The sequence below is a fragment of the Limulus polyphemus genome, unplaced genomic scaffold (genome assembly GCF_000517525.1).
Source record: "Limulus polyphemus unplaced genomic scaffold, Limulus_polyphemus-2.1.2 Scaffold720, whole genome shotgun sequence".
NCBI lineage: Eukaryota > Metazoa > Arthropoda > Merostomata > Xiphosura > Limulidae > Limulus > Limulus polyphemus.
In genome coordinates, this window is record NW_013666330.1 from 171,667 (window position 1) to 178,510 (window position 6,844).

The 6,844-nt window shown below is 32.6% G+C and overlaps 1 protein-coding gene across 1 annotated transcript in view; it reads right to left on the reverse strand.

Annotated features, from left to right (window-relative positions):
* LOC111085927 (allatostatin-A receptor-like) overlaps window positions 1-6,844 on the reverse strand; it is a 33,490-nt gene that overhangs the window by 17,762 nt on the left and 8,884 nt on the right. The window lies entirely within an intron of this gene.

A 6,844-nucleotide genomic window follows, 5' to 3' on the forward strand; every position in this document is an offset into this window, starting at 1 on the left:
CTTACTGTAAAGTACGAACACACAATAATACAATAACAAAAAGACCCCTGTTAAAGACGACAACTAACAATAATACAATACAAAAGACCTCTGTAAAGACGACACACAATATACAATAACAAAAGCCCCTGTAAAAGACGACACACAATATCAATAACAAAAAGCCTCTGTAAAAGACGACACACAATATCAATAACAAAAAGCCCCTGTAAAAGACGACACACAATATTAATAACAAAAAGCCTCTGTAAAAGACGACACACAATATCAATAACAAAAAGCCTCTGTAAAAGAGACACATAATTTCAGTAACAAATATCTGTAAAAGACGACACACGATGTCAGTAACAAATATCCTGTGTAAAAGATGACACATGATGTCAATGACAAATATCATCTGTAAAAGACGACATACAATGACAATATAATTGTTTAAAATAAAATAACAACTCCGAATTTCGTTTAAACAGTAAAAAGATTGTTTTTGTTTTAATCAGTAATTTTCTACAACAAAATCAATTCTGTGAAATACTAATGACAGTTTTTCAACTCGTACACAACCCTCACAAATACACACGTACACACACGTACACACACATACACACAATACGCAACACATACAACACACATTCAACAAACACATATAAAATACACACAACACACACATAATGCAACACACGCACACACACACACATATATATACACATTTACAAAACACACACATAATGCAACACATGCACACACACACACATATATATATATACACACATTCACATATACAAAACAAACACATAATGCAACACATGCACACACACACACATATATATATATACACACATTCACATATACAAAACAAACACATAATGCAACACACGCACACACACACATATATATACACATATACAAAACATACACATGCACACATAATATTTGTTACAGCATATAAAACAGGACTGAATTATGAATGAGTGATTCGAAATTATATAAAATTCGAAACTTTTAAGAATAAGAGCAGTGTCATAATAATAATTTATAGTAATACACGTAAATTGTAATTCATACAGCAGATTGTAGGCACTGTGCTTCTTGGATGTCATTTGGAATGATGAGTGAACTTTATAATCTTGCCATTCGAAATACGAATCAGTGAGACCTAAGCATACAGAAATGTAAGAGACTTACAGCAAGCGAAAGAGAAACGTTTACGCTTAAGATGGACAAACAGACAGACACGATTGACGTAATATTAATTAATTGACTTTCGTATTAAAGCCATCTAGAATCCAGACATAGGTACCTCAGACTTAGAGCCCCCGCCCCCAGCGGCACAGTGGTATGTCTGCGGACTTGTAGTGCTAGAAACCGGGTTTCGATACCCGTGATGGGCAGAGCACAGATAGCCCTTTGTGTAGCTTTGTGCTTTATAACAAACAACAACAAACAACTAACTTAGAACTGCTGACCAATATAGAGTACCAGTTAGCAGTACCCGCCGCCTACGTAGTTACTCTTAACCGAATAGCAGGATTGATGGCCCAGTCAACTGATGTAACTTAGAAGTTAAAATATACGTTTTGTGTCGTGAAAGTTATAGCTCAATATCAGGATGACAGTCCAATATGACTGGTAGGATAAGATATTTTTCATGATAACATTAGTCACGATGTGACCCATTGGCTTAAGCTTTTTTTCTTCAAGGCAGTAACTAAAAACAGAATAATGGATTATATACTTAAGTAAGTACATTAAGAATTAAGCCAATTCGCAGCCGCGAGGTCATATGTTACTCAATTACTATACACCAAAAAAACACACGCTCTAGCCTGGAGATATAGAAAACACTGCAGTCTTTGTGTCTGTTTTACCTTGAGATCCTGATAATGCTTTGGTTTCATCTGCTTCTGAAACGCCTGTAATGTATTTGTTGTTATGTTATTCCGATTCGATTTCATGGGATTATAAACAGATATAAATAATATAATTTTTCATCCACGTTGGAACTTTGAAGTCGTAACTTGAGCTGATTTAAATTCATATAATTTCTATGTGGGCAGATATCCTCAAGAAAAGGCTTAAAGCCTGATAAATGCGACGTTAGGTAGGATGTGTACGTCTTCACATCTCTTTAGATTGTATCGTAATGAAGTTTTGTTACAATAAGTTATTCAAATACGTATGCCAGAAATTTAATGATAGCACTTACAAATTAATATCATTCAAACAGGAATTTATATAATGCATCTTAGAGATAAAGGTGTTTCTTGTGAAGGTCAGCTATTGTTGAGATTTGTTATGATGATAATGATAAATATTTATTGTACTCACTAATCTGCAGAGAACATTAAAAGGGAAGCACTTTTCAAGCATCGTAAGGCAAGCCTATTTTTGGGAGTGAGTTAGATGAGACTATGAGGACTGTGGGTCGCCTCTCGTACACATATGGTAAAAAGCCATATATATTCCTATTCAACTGGTCATATAAACACATTTAAAATTTAAAACTAGATGGCGTATTCTTGCTTATTAACACTTAATAGCGTACCGAAATTATGTGTTTCCTGTAAAGACCTACAAATTTTTGTGTGCCATTCATTTTAAAGCTGATTCTTTTTTCTTAATAACATGCAGCAAGCAAGGTGTAAAATTAGGCGTATCTTTTAGTAGTTGTTGACATCTGTTTATGCTTTAGAAAAAGGGCATTTTGAGGCATAAAGATAGGAAAGCAAGGACTTGAGCCCACCCGACCACCCCCGTGCACGTCACTGATTGTACTGGTATATTTTATATTCGTTCATCATAGTCGTTGACAAGTCGTTCTTTTTTTTATTTCATCCATCAAATATTTCTACTAACTTCTCAAAACAAAATGTTTCAAGCAGAAGAATTTTAAAATTACAAATAACGAAATAAATCCTCCTACATATGGAGGGAATACAAAAGTAATACAGATTCTGACTATCCCCTAAACCTGCATGTTCAAGATAGTATACAGATTCTGACTATCTTCTAAACCTGTATGTTCAAGCTGGTAATACAGATTCTGACTATCTTCTAAACCTGTATGTTCAAGATAGTATACAGATTCTGACTATCTTCTAAACCTGTATGTTCAAGCTGGTAATACAGATTCTGATTATCCTTTAAACCAGCATGTTCAAGTTGGTAATACAGATTCAGATTATCTTTTAAACCTGTATGTTCAAGCTGGTAATACAGATTCTGATTATCCTTGAAACCTGCATGTTCAAGCTGATATACAGATTCTGATTATCCTTTAAACCTGCATGTTCAAGCTGATATACAGATTCTGATTATCCTTTAAACCTGCATGTTCAAGCTGGTAATACAGATTCTGATTACCCTTTAAACCTGCATATTCAAGCTGATGTACAGATTCTGATTATCCTTTAAACCTGCATGTTCAAGCTGATATACAGATTCTGATTATCCTTTAAACCTGCATATTCAAGCTGATGTACAGATTCTGATTATCCTTTAAACCTGCATGTTCAAGCTGATATACAGATTCTCATTATCCTCTAAATCTGCATGATGATAGAAAATCCAACAGTGAAAGTCAAAAACTTCTAATGTATCATTTAGGAAACATTATTACGTTAATTGTTCTGAATGCACAGTTTGTTTTCTACTTTACATTATGCAGACATACGTAAGTGATAAATTATTTTGTTGCATCGTTAGCAATTTTGTCTTGTGTTACATTCAAAAATCGCAAAAGTTATTATTGTATTGATGCATCTTAATTGAATGGCGCAAATATCGGTCCACAAAAAAAGAACAAACTTGGTTTTCTATGTAAAGATGTTATCAAGTGTCTTTAAAACTGTAATATTGAAAAGAAAGCGTGACATTAATTCAGTTAGAACTTTTCAAGCACAGATATTGTGATTAAGCATTTGACATAATCTAGTTATTATTGTATTTTTTACCTCATCTTGCTCTTCACTTATATTTTTTCAGATACAGGTTCTTGCTGTAACTTGGTGTTGAAAACAAATAAAACGAAATAGATTATTTTATAAAATATTAAAACTGGTAATGCTAATTTTTAATTACCTTCTTCTTAGGTGTATGGTTTTTACGATAAATGACTCAATAAAGCTTCTAAAGACACGAGAATATGAAACCACAAAAATTTCATTGTAACAAACAAGACTTTCAGTATAAGTTTGTGGAATCAGTGTATGTTATAATATTGCTGTATTTACACAATATGAATCAATAATGTTTTAAATTTCACCTTATTTTGTAAGTATTACTGTCATTTAGGTGTTTTTTTTCACACAATTTGTAGTGCAATATGTTTCTTTCTTGTAATTTTCAGTGTAATTCTATTTCTCGATCTTATATTCAGTCCAACGATAACAAAAGGAACTAACCTTATGGAGTTTGGAACAAGTATTTTTGATTAAGTTTAGTATTGCTGATGACACTGTTTAGCGGAGAATTAAATGTAATTCTAAAAGTATAAAAAATTCTCTAGGGATTATTATAAATATGTAGATTATTTAAGAAAGACGCTGTGAATGTTGCGTATAATTTGATTTTGTATTAAGATAGTGCATCTTCATACTGAGCTCTCTAATAGGTCCATACTATTGTTCAAATCGAAATATGTTAATTTTACTTTTCTTACTCTTTAATTTAGTTTTTGATTTTTCTTTGGAACTCTACTAACAGCACGAAACAGGAGTGGGGTCGAGTTAAGCCATGTAATTAGGACACATTGTTTAATTAGGATGTATTATTCAGTTGGTTTTGCACCACGCTGTCATTATTGGTCTTATTTCTCCTTGAAAATTAACACACACACAAAAAGTTAGTACCAAAGACGAATATTAAAAGTATCTCCACTTTGGAGTAATTAGACACAACCTAGTAATGGGTTCTTAGCCTAGAAATGTGGCATTCAAATAAACAGTGCTGTGATAATTATCTATCTCTCTTTGTAAACATTGTTACCCTGTTTTACGGGAACTTCCTAGGATGCTTTATTACCAGTTAGTTTGTGTTTATTCATGAAAGTATTTGTGACGTCAAAGCTGATTACAGCATCTATACTAGTAAGCAGTCACATGCTCTTACCCTATTTGTATATAAAAAATATCAGAGATAGACTGAAGAGATCACAGGAAGCAAGACGTGCATTATGACGTAAAAAGTTGTTAATTAGTATAGATAGTCTTAACGGGGCACTTCATTATCTCGTGCATAAAGTCACTCAAGTGTATTATTAAGTCACATAGTCCAAAGCATGTTTTTCGCTTCTTCCATGAACAGTCAATTTTCATTAAAAACTGGTTTTAAAAATACGGGATTTTACTCCTAATTCACTTCTTTTTTCAGAATTATTACTTTGCTCGTTTTTAATTCGACCTTATATGAATGTTTGTTTAGGTAAAAGTATGTAATATTTCTACAGTCAGAGAAAGGCGATCCAGAATTGCGAAGAACAAACTATATGCCATTTTTAATACTGTACTAACTGATGTACCCGTTCAACGCACAGGCACAGGTAAACATATGTCACTCTCCAGTGACTCCAACTATACTTGGATAGTTTAAAAATCAGTCCAGCGCTTCGTCAGTTATAAGCGGATACACACACATTCATACAATCTTCACTCAAATAATGGTTTAGATTAATTGTATCCATAACGCAGCAACCACCTTTTGGTTTTAAAGTAGCATCAAATGATCCGTGACTTTGATGATAAATATAAAGTTCTACACTTACTAATTTAATAATAGGAAGGTAAAAAACGATATTATAACTGAAATTAACGGGTTTTGCTCAACTATTGACTGAACCTATAATCACCCATATATTTGTAACGTGAAATCCTTAATCAAGTTTTCTTTCTCCCAGAAAAATACCACATACTATTAACTGTCTTCTTCCAAACAACCCGTATTAAAATTCTACCAAACAAAATAAATAACATGAAAAAAGGGAGTTCAAGGCTGTTTGCAATTATTTTTAGTATTTTATAATATATACGTTAAACTTTTCGAGAAATCGAATCAAAGACTATACATTGCAACGTAAACTGTGTCCTTGATCGTACTGTAATTAAAGCCAACTTCATAAACAAAAAGACCAAATAGAAAAAGCTCTACAACCAACACAACAGCTATCTCCACAACTTCATCAAAACCTTCCGCAAAAAAAAATAGTTCTACCTTATCAAACGAAATCTTTAATTACTATCGTCCTATCGTTTTTTTCAAAATTAAGCTAGAAACTTAGAAAGTATGGAAAATAATTATTTAACACCCACGTTTATTTCGAAAGCAGTAGAACACTCACATACTTTCGAAAGTAAACAAAAAGTTACTTACAGAGATAATTAGATGAATGTAACCTACAAAATCCTTGTAGCCCATTTTGTAGCTTTGTACTTATCAACAAACAAATGAAGGTTTATTACTGTAAAGTAATATACAACGAAAAACTGAACGGACAACATCTCAGAAAACAAAATAACTTCAAAGTGACACCAGCCCACTTTATTCGACAAGCTCGCCTTAATTGAACATAATTACAACAGCACTTACATCATCAACTGGAATCACATTCAAGTTCTTGACTCCGCACAACACTGGAAAATAAGGAAAATAAAAGAAGCATTTTTTTTATCAAAACATTCCTGAAACGCGATCAAGACATATTTCAATCAAATATGTTTTCCCATACTTTTAAAAGAAGAGAAAAGACAATACCCAATCCACAAAAAAAAAAAAAACAAAAAAATACTATGACTAACTTAAGACACGACGTAGCTACTAATAATGTACTATATAGACTTCCTTACCCTAACCA